This window comes from Ostrinia nubilalis, chromosome Z, assembly GCF_963855985.1.
Source record: "Ostrinia nubilalis chromosome Z, ilOstNubi1.1, whole genome shotgun sequence".
Lineage (NCBI taxonomy): Eukaryota > Metazoa > Arthropoda > Insecta > Lepidoptera > Crambidae > Ostrinia > Ostrinia nubilalis.
The window spans coordinates 18,161,423-18,174,332 of NC_087119.1; the positions used below are offsets into that span (position 1 = coordinate 18,161,423).

Genomic DNA, 12,910 nt, shown 5'->3' on the forward strand with positions numbered 1-12,910 from the left:
TGGACCGTTTTTAAAAATTCTTTCACCATTCGAAAGCTACATTATTCACGAGTAACATAGATAGGCTAAATTTTATTTTGGAAAAAATAGGGTTCCGTAAAATATGTAAATAATGTAGTCCACGCGTGCGAAGCCGCGGGCGGAAAGCTAGTAATTTGTAAAATTATACTTTGTTTAGATAATAGATATACAAGAGAGCTTTTACTCGTCTACAAAACTTTACATAACAGCTCATCTCACTTTTTATACATACTATAACGAGCCCAACGATAATAACTATGAATAATTGTGCGTTTAAAAAAGCGTAAGAGCCAAATGTAAATTGTCTTGGTAGAGCAAATGTTTGCGGCTCGGGCGTTGGGATCTCGGAACCAAATACATACTCCAAATATTTAAATATGTTATGTACTTAATCGTATTCTAACAGATATAGATTTTATTTTTGGATTTTAGCTTAAAAATTTGGTCAAGAGTGAGTAGGATTTACGTTAGAGTTTTATACAAGCTTTTTTAAAGCGTAGAGTACCTACATTGCCTAAAATAGGTAAGTAGAGATATTCATGATATAAAGAGGTAAGGTAAAAATACCAAGTTCAACTAAAATAAGGTTAGACGGTTAGTATAGCGCTAATCACTAGAGTCTTATGAAAATCAATGATTTTATATCGGATATTTTTTCTAAAAAAATAACCTAAAATATGCTTCAGCCTAAATCGTGCCATCTCTTTTGCATATTTATTTTTTTTATTTGTTTTTTTGTGGTGTATTTATTCCATCTATTTATTTATGTAATGTTCATGTTGCATTAATCTATTCGTGGACATGGTTGGGAGTGAAGTTTTCAGGCTTAATGTACTAACAATTACCTTACAAGATCTTAGCTAATTGTAGGGATAGATTAACGAGTCGCGTGACAAATCTAATTGACCACTGGATGCTGAAGAGGTTTTTTCTGTAGATCTATAGATCTCGTGTTTGAACATTAGTTTTTATTACCTTAAATTATTACGATTACAGTCCATGGCCCCAATGAAGACTTAGTACTCAGTCACGATTCGGTATATGCGATTTTTGAATATTATCCTTTAGAACTAGATTGGAAATACAATACATACAGATATAGAAATACAATAATAAATACAATACAATTCAAGATTTACAGAAACAAACAAATAAGTCTGTGTTATACTTTTAGTATAACCAGGAAACGCTAAACCAAAGGTTAAACTTATCTATTTGTCTCATGCACACATTTAAACTTTGGTCGTTAATGTAAAAGTACAATAAACCTATTTTTTTTAATAACTAGGTATATGTCGATTATTCGGCAAAAGTTAGGTAATACTTTTTGTGGTGTTAAAAATACCATCTTATCGCACTACCGGTTTTAATATCTTGGTGACACTGACATTTCATTCATAGCAGTATTCTATAAATATTTGTTGTTGCAAACATATTATTTGCTGGGGAATATAAATTCATATAACCGTTGCACGTGTGCGGCTCCCACTGTGGTCTGTGCTCCTTGTCCTTTAGGCTGCATAGCTATTCGCATAGCGCCAATGGAAACTGGCAAATTCTAAGACCAATAAAGCTGTTTAAAGAATATTAGTAATTTGTTTACTATCATTAATTACTCAAGACTATTAGAATTTATTTACCAATAGTCCCGTTAACCCCTCGTAATAAGCTAACTATTATGTGCCTGTGTTAGTAGTGGGTTCACCACAATGGTCCAGTGGAGACAGTTTCTCGGATCTAAAGTCAGCCAGTCCGACACCGACACTATTGTCGTCTATAATTATTACATAGTTTTGTTCGTAGCTTGTGATTTGAATAGGTACAATAACTATGTTTGATTGCTAAGGGACATGATTTCGAAGGTATAGAGACAGTTCAATCGCCGTATAAATTGTCGCCGATTTTTTACATACTATGTTTACGAAATTGCAGTATTCTTGGCGCAGACTATGCGAAAACACAAAACAACCTGTTTAGTGAGTGGCCGGCAGGATCCATGCATACAGCAATAACGACGTTCTAATACAACGCAAACAGAACAGCCACATCATAGGAATTACTCTTTAAGCGTAGTAAATATCCCAAAATTCATCATCATATCATCATTTCAGCCATAGGACGTCCACTGCTGAACATAGGGCTTGCCCAATGATTTCAACGTAGGTAGTTGGTAGCGGCCTGTATCCAGCGCCTCCCTGTTACCTTTATGGGGTCGTCGTTTATCTCAAAAATGCCACTGTCATAATAAATTGATGTTTAAATAATTATGGTACGCACTGAATCTGGCTTCCATGAATTTATCTTCAACAATGCCAACATTTTTATAGCGATAAAAAAGCATAAAAACATACTCGTATTTTTCTTTAATATTCTGTACCTACCAACGATTTAGAGAAGTTCAATTGTTAAAAAAAACGTTAGCAATGTTACTTGACTTAACTATTTGGGCTTTTCTCAAACTGCACGCGGGTTAAAAGGTCATGGCACGCGACGAATCCTGATACAAGTGATGACATGGATTTATTGCATTTTCGTTTGCCTGTATTCAGAACCACATACAGTTCATATTAGCATAATGAAATAATAATTATTCAAAGTGTTGAAATATGTACAATTAAGTCGCGTCGTTTCTCATCTCGAGATTGAGATACTATTTACCTGAAATTATGTTTCATAGTTATTTATTTACCGTATTTTCAGTATAACTTAGCTTACGGCCTGTTACCCAAAACTTAATAATAAATAATACATTTTAATTAACAACTTTAGACACACATTAGCTTGTACTCGTAGGAGTATTAATTGCTAAATTAGCAGCTATCAATTGGTTCAATTTCAATATTTATGTCAATATGAATAAATAAAGATAAAATAAAATATAAAAAAATATTTATGTGTCGGCCGTTTGATGTAGTGGTTCAGAACGGACTTCTATGTCGAGGTCCCGGGTTCGATTCCCAGCCGGGCAGAAATTGAAATGATGAATTTTAATTTCTGTGACGGGTCTGGGTGTTACTATGTATAATATGTATGTATTTACAAAAAAAGTATTTAAGTATGTTTTATTCGTTGTCTAGTATCCATAGTACAAGCTTTACTTAGTTCGGGACTAGAGGCGCGGTGTAAAATGTCCAAGGATATTTATTATTAATATTATTTTTTACTTTGATTTAAAGTCTAAGCGCCATTTTCTAATAAATATAAGATTAGTTCAACATTGTTTATAACTTTCGTTCCATCGCTAGGTCTAGATTACATTCCTACATCTAGATTAAAAATTGGCCCCATCTTATGACTTATAAATCCTACATGACTGTTTATGGCATTCGAACTTCCGAGTCACCACACCTGACCCTTAAAGATCTGCTCATCTTTCTGATGTGTAAACAAAAATATCAATAAAACAAATAACAATAGTGTACGTTCAAAATTGTGGACTGCTGCAAAGCGTCAGTTGAATACGATTAAACCTGTGTGAGATATTAGGTAGTACCTAGTAGTACATAATAACGGCAAATAAAATAATTGTCGTTCAGTGGTTAACCTCAGTTCCAAGCAGAGCCAACCTCACCTATTGTAGTTTGGCCTCGCAAGCCATTTAGCCCAACATTAACATTGATGAGCCCATGAAAATGTAATAGTACTATTAATGACTTATTATATCTAAGCACGGGACTTTCCCACCTCTCGTTCCCATCGCTGCAACTCCTGTGTAGCCAGGACAGCTTGACCGCCAATTAAAACCCAACCAGTGAAGGTCAAGTTTTTTTTAACTAAGGTATTAGTGCCATGCCAAAAATTAATCAGATTAGGTGATAAATTTTATCGACTTCAAAACTTTGAGATCCATAGTTCTGGTGTCGAAAATATTGTTATCTTTAGTTACATAATATTAATAAAAAAAAATAGTCTAAAAAGAATAAGATACTAGTTGTAATGTTGTCGTTCCTTAGTCGACCTTCTGGCTATGAATATAATAATAATATGTGCAATAATTTTCGTTTTTTTCTTGTAGCTTTATAAGTTGTATTATTGCCATAAAACTGCACTGTTGGTCTGCAATCCTTAGAACATGTCAAAACAAGTTGTTTGGTCATTTTAAAAAGAATCAGGGGAGATCCTCGTGAGCTGGACGAGTGGCTATCCTTGCAAAACTAGTCGGTTCCGCCGCTCCATTGACTTACTTTATTATTTCAAACTATTTCAAGATCAATATTTATGTTCGGAATTGTTGGTTATGACCACTTTTCCTATTAATTTGTTATGTCTGCTGTAAACTTTAACTATGATTTCGTCATCATCATTACCCAAATATGAAAATAAGGATTTGAACTCAAATTCATTACATCCGATGCCTAATCAAATTGTTATTCTCCATTTATCTATTCTTCAATATCGGTATGACTTTAACAATTTTTGAAATTATGTATTTAAAAGCCAACTTTGCAATATCTCGTGAGATATGGCGAGAAATAGCATGGCGAGAAATAGCCTGTCCTATAATGTGTAGGTACTTAGGAAAATTAAATGACTAGTATGGGGACTTAATTTTGATATAGGAAGCCATAAAATACATTTTTAAGATGAACCATGATTAGAATTGCCATTGAACATCAATTCCGCGTGTTGTGCAGACACATAATAATAAAAATTAAAGTGCACATGGACACGAGTTGCGTTTCCGCTTTGTGAATGCAATCGTTATGCAGCTTCTTCATTTACGCCTTTACTCGGCTAATCAAATTATTTACAATCCAGTCGACGTGTTTTTAAGGAGAGGATTACATACGAGTACTACGTTCTTCTTTACGTATTGCTTTTAAATTCTGCATATATTATAATTTGAAAGTTGATTCAATGTTGATTCGAGCTTTAGTAGAGTTCAAGATATATCTAAAGTTCAAGTTTGTATTTTAATTGTCTAACGTACACAAACGAAATTTATTAAGACATAAACGGAGGCGGCAACCGGTAATAAATTCACAAGCGTTTTGTTTTCTGATTTAGGTATTAAACTATCTCATACACATCTTTTACCAGAAATATTTTACCTGTCCTGTTTACTGTTATTAACATGATAATACTTATATTTATTAGTTCTTTTTAATAACAAGTATACCTATATTAAAAGAAAGACGTACATTATTATTTTCAACACTTTGAGTATTTGAATACGAATGCTAGTAGGTAATTTGTTAAATAATAGGTCAGTATAATATAGTTCACAGTAGTTCAATCAATTATTTTAAAGTTAATTCGAGTTAGTTCTTTAATCGATAGTGCTATTTCGTCACGCCATATTTAATTAACTGATTTTAATCGTCACGAATCGTAGGAAAACGTTCAAAGAAACTTTTCGAGAAACGAGAAATGCAAATTTTAATTGAACGTGCTAGTTCATTGTTTATCCAACCGAGTTAGCTTGCTGGACGAATCGTAAATCATCGCACTTTCAATGAAATGATTATGTAAATTCTTTGTTTACTAACTAAAAGAGGTCATTGATAGATCAAAGATTGGAGGCTGAATGAAGTGGCCAAATAATTTATTTACCTACGTTTTAAACACTTAAGTTCCATAACAGGAAGCCATAAGTTCACCGCAATTAGGTATGCGTTCAAACAATCTTAACAAAGATCAAGATGCTTATGTCATGCTAAACCAGTCTCACAAAACTTCAGGACATTCTATTGAGTGTGTGAAACAGTGTTCTTTGTTTATCACAAACCTACGTTATTCCTTTTTAAAGGAATAGGTTTTGTGTTGAACCGTTATCACTCTTAATTCTGCTTTGAAATTCCAATTAGAGTTCGCTGTAATCCTAATTACTATTCTTTATTCGTTCTACAAAAACCTGTATTTAATTACATACTTAAAGTGTTTAAACATCGATACCTACAAAAGAAAGACGTGTTAGATTCGCCATTAAATTGCAGATCTCTCTCGAATACGGAAAGAAAATTTCAGGTTTTATCCTTGCATTCACCTTGGATTGGATTCTATTTGATTTTGTCTAATCAAATACAAGGCATACAACTGATGCATTCATAATCAATCTGAAACGCGATGTTGCATCGGACTAAGGCAAATCAACGAATCGTTATTCAATAACGTATTTCGCATCCCATTTGCAAAGTCATTATTATTTATTTGTTAATATAATATGATACCACTAACTTATACACGCAGGTTTGCATGATATAAAATAAGTACATGAATTGAAGTACCTACTGATGCGGTAGACTTCAGTTTGATTTATATCTTACCAAAATATATAAATATACCTACTTACCTAAAAGCTTAGCAAAAATTTTACCCAAAATATCCATACAAAACGTGGGCAATTGAGATTCGCACTTAACTAGTTTATTTATAGTTAACGTCTATCAAACAATTTATAATAGTTCTAGCATTAAAGATGTATAGTTAATAACCTGTTTTTCGTTACATATAAAGGATTCAACAGTTTTTGTTAAGTGTCGGTTATGTTTTCCTGGTAATAAATGCAAATGATAGGAAATTATATTAAGCGTGAAACCATAATCCATATTACAGAGATTAATTTTAGAGCTGTAATGGAAATACATGCTTCGTAATTGGAGTATCGGATCTTAGCTATAAATGTGAAGAAAGAGCTTTGGCACATTTCTTGAACAGTTATTACTTGATTACTTATTATTATTTTATTGTACCTACATAATTGGATACAAACATCTATAACGGACTCTAGATAGATCGTCCGGACATGCAGAAAACTTTTGTTTCGGGAAAAAATAGGTAAATCTACGAGTAAAATCATCGCTTATTATGCTTTTCAAGTTTTTCATTCATTATACATACATGCATGTTTTATAGTTTAAACTAAAAGAACTTCAAAACTTTAAGGCTGGGTTACACCACCATACTTTAACTTTGAAAAACGTCAAAAATCTGTCCAATTCCATACAAAAAGCACCAGTTATCGGCATAGTTACCGTTAATGTTAGGTGGTGCAACTCAGCCTAAGTTTTTTAAGCCTAACTTTATCATGTTTAACAACTTACAACTTTTACACTGTAGAAACATATTATGTAGTTCTTAGTAGTTCCAAATATAGTAGAGAAATATGCATGTTGTACTTACAAGTAGGTATTAACAAATGAAAATGGCTACGACAAACATAATTTTCGTTAATAATAAAATTCTAATCATAATCAAATTATCAAATCACTGAACAGTTAACTCTATGCACGTGTCAGCTATTTGCTATGCAAACTTTGCTTTAATTCAATAGATAATGAAGTTCATGACATGCGACCACATCATGATGCGCGCTGCGCAAGGTCGCGCTTGCCCATTATGTGGCAATGACAGGGGTAGAACCACAGGAAGTGAAAATAGACAAATAATCTGCCGTGGTTAATGGCGTGGGAGCATCGGCTGGTTTAACACCTACTCATTACATCGTCAGATTCTAAGTATTGAAAAACCACAATGTTATACTAACGTTCCCTCTGCAAAAATTCATTTTCGGTTCATGCCATGTTGGTTTTACATAGTTTTTAGCGTGTGATTCTGATTTCTGGCACAGTAGGAATAACCAGGATTCCCTTTTCGTGTGTCGTAAGAAGCGACTAAGGGAATAAGAAACAAATGTGATGTTCTTAGGCCTCCTCAACCCATCTGGCCAACCAGAGAGTAGGCTCTATCCTCCATTTGCCTCTGGTAAACTGAAGAAGTTCGTGCTTTTGTCCTGTAGAGGTGACAAATGACCTCATGACCTCTTAGATCCCTTGAAGTGGACTCATTATACATTTTTGTAGCTGCAGATCAGCCTACGCACACATTCAGCCGGTGACACGTCATCACTTATTCCTTATCATAGCATACCAGTCTACGTGCTAGCGCGGCGTTCAGTGATAATGCTTCATGGTTGTTTGTCCATCATCCTACACGTATCGCTGCAGCTGTTGATGCTATGCACTAAAAATGTCGACATCGAAATCGTCTCTATCACTCGGATGTTTGTTGTAATTTTAATGACGACTATCTACAGTTGTTTAACATCTAATGAATATGTCAACATGTAATTTGTTATCATGGAAGCAATAATCTTTTAACGCCGATACAGGCAAAGATGATGGCTCTATGGGCTGGCCAAATTTTGTCACCAAATATGTACCAAATCACGCTATCTATCTACGTCTATTGTGAGAACTTTTAACCAGAAAATAAAATGTTCTTTGATTAATATTATAATTTTCACCAGACATAAGAACTCTAAATTCAAATTGACGCGTCAACGGACCTGGTATCCTCTAGCTAGAATTTAATAAGAACATTAGGCAATAATGTTCTTATTAAATTCTAGCTAGACAATCAAAGACAAAAGTAATGAATCGGTACACCATCATTTTCTTGTATAAATGAATATGAAGATCCGGATGAATTTATACATTACGTGCGCATATGACAAGTTCAGATATAGAAGTTAGTCAGACTGTAAAGTCGTGACTCTATGAAGATATAGTTTATAGTAAAAATCGTATGGTCTCTACATACTTGAAGCTAATATTACTTATTGATAAATATTTTATTCGAAGTTACTACATTGAAATGAATTATCGTTATAGCATTAACGAATAAATTCACGCCGTGAGCTAATAAATTACACTTATTGGACTGAGATACTAATCTCTCTGCTAGCGATAATGGTAAAACAAAGGCCTGTAAATTTTAATATGCACAATAATTCGTTGCACCATTCATCAAAGCATCTTAAATTGCCATCGTAAAACAAATTGCATTGCATAATATACTTTGCAAAGAAATACTGATGATGTTGAAATAGATACAAAGGTCCCTAATAATTGACTTATTTCAACCAAGGAAGACAATAAATAAATCGAAATAGAAACTTTAATTTTAATACTTACAGCTTGGTTTCAATTTCGCAAGAAATAAAACCATTTTATATTGTTTAATGACCTATCAAAGATATCCTTTTAGATCTTAGATACTGTAAAGTCATACAATAGAACTGAGTCATTCATCAACATGAAACCATGAAACATAGGTACTTATGTACTCAGGGGTACTCTGGGAACGACGTCTCGAAGAACAATAGTATATAAGATCTCATTACAGTAACAAAAACATGTTATTACCGCCATCAATGCACCCTAAAATACTGGGTTAGTTATGTTTTCCGCGTATTTGTTTGTTTTTCTCGAAACTTGTCGTGGTTTGACTAACGTCGATTTTCCAACAATTTGACTCATTAACATAAAGTCCGTTAATTAGTTAAGTGTCATTATAATTTTTTACTAGATGAAACACAAAATAATATGTCAATGAATCAACTTCAGTTTCACAAAAATGAAACCGAAAAGTTTTGAAACAAACGTGTTAGACGTTTTTGATGCTACAGGTGCCAAATATAAATTTTTCAAACATCTGTTTGACTCCCAAATCCAATATTACGTTACAATCTGCGTTCTGATTCGCAAAATTTACTCTAAAAATAGTTCCCATTGATGTGTAATAGAGCTGTAACAATGGGCCGATAGGTAACTGAAAAATAAAAGTCTTTTCCACGACTGAATGCGCATGCCGTGAACTTGACACCCGATAACAATTTAATTGTTAATTTGTAAATGTTAATTTACTGTTAACTCCAATGATGTGAAAAATACCAGTCATTAACGTCAAGCTGATAAACTGACACTGACACATACTTGTAAGTAAAACCGAGTACCCACTAGCGAGCTGTTCTTACCCAATGCATGTTAGTTACCAAAGTCCATAGTGAATCCCTAAACAGAATGCGCGTTTCGCACCGAACGAACTGCTTATTAAGCTTGAGAATATACGTTTATCTTTAGTAACAGTAATAATTAATGTGCAAAGGTTTCTGTAACTAATGACTTGTGTATATCACTCTTAATTTACTCATGATGTTAGTACATGGATTTAAAGTGTAACGGTATAACTGTGGACGCTTCTAAACTTTTCTTAAGAAAATTATGTATACACGACCCAACATCTTTAAAATATTCTTCTAGGTACGAGTATTTCTCAAAAACGGATAACTATTTACTTTTTCCAAGAACATGGAAAAGGCAGGTTTCTTGAAATGGCAATTATTAAAAAATCATAAACATTAAAATTGTAGCAGTTTCCTCGTGCAGTTAACATGAATACATAAAGACAACAATTGAATAAGGGCAGGATGTTGCAATTACATATTAATATGAAGCAATATTGGCTTATTAAACTTTAGGAAACTACTGTAAAGGAAAATTACCTTGTGGACCTATGTACTCAAACAATTTCACCTTTGGACGCAGTTAATAACAAGATATGGCCGCCGATAATCATCGAGCAGTCTGTCCACACTTCGCAAACCTGAGTTCGCGTTACAAATTTAACAACAAACAATCGTAGCACCACGTTGTCATTAAATTGCACAATGGGACATTCAATCGCTATAGCCGATTTGGGTGGCTACACGAACGGAATACCAGCTCGTTTCGACATGTCTGCGGCGGCTACTGGCTGGTACATACTGATTTTAATTGTATTCTATCCTTTCTCGTACAACTTCTTGAGCACGTACATACATTAATCACAGGCCGTCTCTTTAGAATAAACCATTTTGCGTTTAACTGAGGCCGAATCGATAGAGGTATACCCATTGTCGCTACAGATGCACATGAACTCATTATCATTCTATTATCATTGATTTTTTTTCTTTTGATTATAACGACACCCTTTTTGATTTTTAGTTAAAAGGGGAAAAAATGAAAATACACATGCTTAATTGCAGTTATTATAAACCCAAATGTTAAAGTCATAATTTTTAAAAATTAGAGTTTAATGATTTTTCTTTTATTTTATCGGAAGATCAGTGTTTTAAATCTATTTCGTAATCGAAGTGCATGATTTATTTATAGGCGGGCTAATCTAGTAAAACACAAAATCGCTTGTGGTGTGTTTGAACTAGTCGTATAAATATTCATCGGCGCGTTAGAGTATGACCGAATAATTAGCCACATTTGTTGTGGAAGTAGCAATTTTTTGCCGATTGTCACGTCGTCTTCAGCCAAGCGCGGATTTTGCTGTTATTTTTCAAAGTCTTCTTTTGGGCATTGGAACAATAGCGCTATTTACATATTTCATTAGGCATTTATTGGTATAATGGATAGTTGTACTATTTTTTTTAATTAGTGCTACTGAATTGTCTTTGCCACTACTGAAACTGTGAGAAGACAAATAAAGATTTCTTCTGGCTTAGAGCAATCGAACGCGTAAAGGTAGGCCTAGTGTAATAAAAGGTGTTCTACAAAGATTTCTTATGGACCTATTTAGGCATATGTATGAGGTAAAAAGGAAAATGGGTTTTCCTCAAAATCTAAAAAACATATTTAATCATTGATGGACAACTTGTACTTTTTAAGTTTGAATACAAAGTTTTAAACCGTCTTCATTTAATTAAATACGCTGTATAAATCGTTAAATATAAATTTTTAATACACCGTGTGACTCAAGAAATACGGAATAATATTCATGAATTATGGAAATTACTGCCACTAAGCTTCAAGAAAAGAAAATATTGTGACAAGTTTGTCACTTGAATGTCACCATACGTGTCTCTTTTGGTTAATGAACTTGGTGTAAATTGAAATCTATGTTCTAACAGCACTTCCTTGTTCAGCTATGGTATTATAACCCTACGCATATTGTCAAATGAACAGCTGACAACCATTTCCGTTTTCCAATCTATTTTAATGTACCTAGAACCTGAACAGGTTATAGCAATTACGCATTTATCGAGTACACAGATGGAAATGTTCCTATCTGGGCTATGTTTCAATTTGTAGACCCAAATTGAATTGTGTTGGTCTGTCTATCCGAAGCATGTATTGATAACTTTCTACACTGAGCGCTGCTTTTCTCGCTGATCGCCTGCGCGCCACGTAGAGTTGTAAGAAACTCGAGTCTTTTAGTCTTCGTTTCGAGGCTTGAGTCTATTTTTAAGACTAGGACTCGTTAGTCACATGAGCCCCAATCATTTCAAGTCATCTGAGTCCTTTCGAGTCTTTTAAATTATTTGAGCTAAACTGCGTCAAGAACTTAAGTTGGTGTATTATAATAGGTGATTAATTTTATCGTCATCCGTGTTTACTGATTTTTGAATTAAAAAGACTCAGTCTTTTGGGTTCTTTTTGGCAGGACTCGAGTTATTTACAACAGACTCAAAATTCTGAAAGACTTGAACTCGAAGTTTTATTTATAAGACTCGAGTCTTCAAAAATAACTTAAGCTGTATTAAATATGACTCCAAGACTCGAGTTTCTTACAACACTAGCGCCACGTGTTGTGCTTTAGTGTCGCGGACAAGCAAACCGTTTGTAAACTGGACTTGTGTTACAACGCGTAATACGAAACAGACGTTCGTTCGTACAAATCGATATAAACGAAATGTATATACAGTGAACATGATTGGCGATTCTGTTGCATCCACTTTCAAGCCAAAATAAGCGTTCGTGAGTAGTAGTGTTTCCTCTGAGCCTTAGCTTTTTATTAAATTTTTCCTATTTAGATTAGAATAATTATGCCGAATACTGTAGTTTTATACTGTACCTATTCCTAGAATTATTGTATTAAACTGTTACCTAAGTTAAAATGGGTATCGTTTAAAAAGAAATTCCACTACCATTAATATTTAAGTTCAGAAATATCTACATTGAACGTTTTAAATGGTAATTAAAGAAAAATCGATCGGTTTGCATTCTTAATAAAATACGCAAGATTAACAAAATAAAGGAATATTCTCGATAAGCCGCAACTATTAAAATTTTACCGTAAAATTATTTGAAACCTCCTATTGTTCCTATCAATGATAGAT

General features: G+C 33.6%; 1 protein-coding gene across 2 annotated transcripts in view; it reads left to right on the forward strand.

The window, feature by feature from the left end:
* Nucleotides 1-12,910, forward strand: part of LOC135086659 (UNC93-like protein) — an 85,489-nt gene that overhangs the window by 59,367 nt on the left and 13,212 nt on the right. The gene's annotated exons all lie outside the window — the stretch shown is intronic.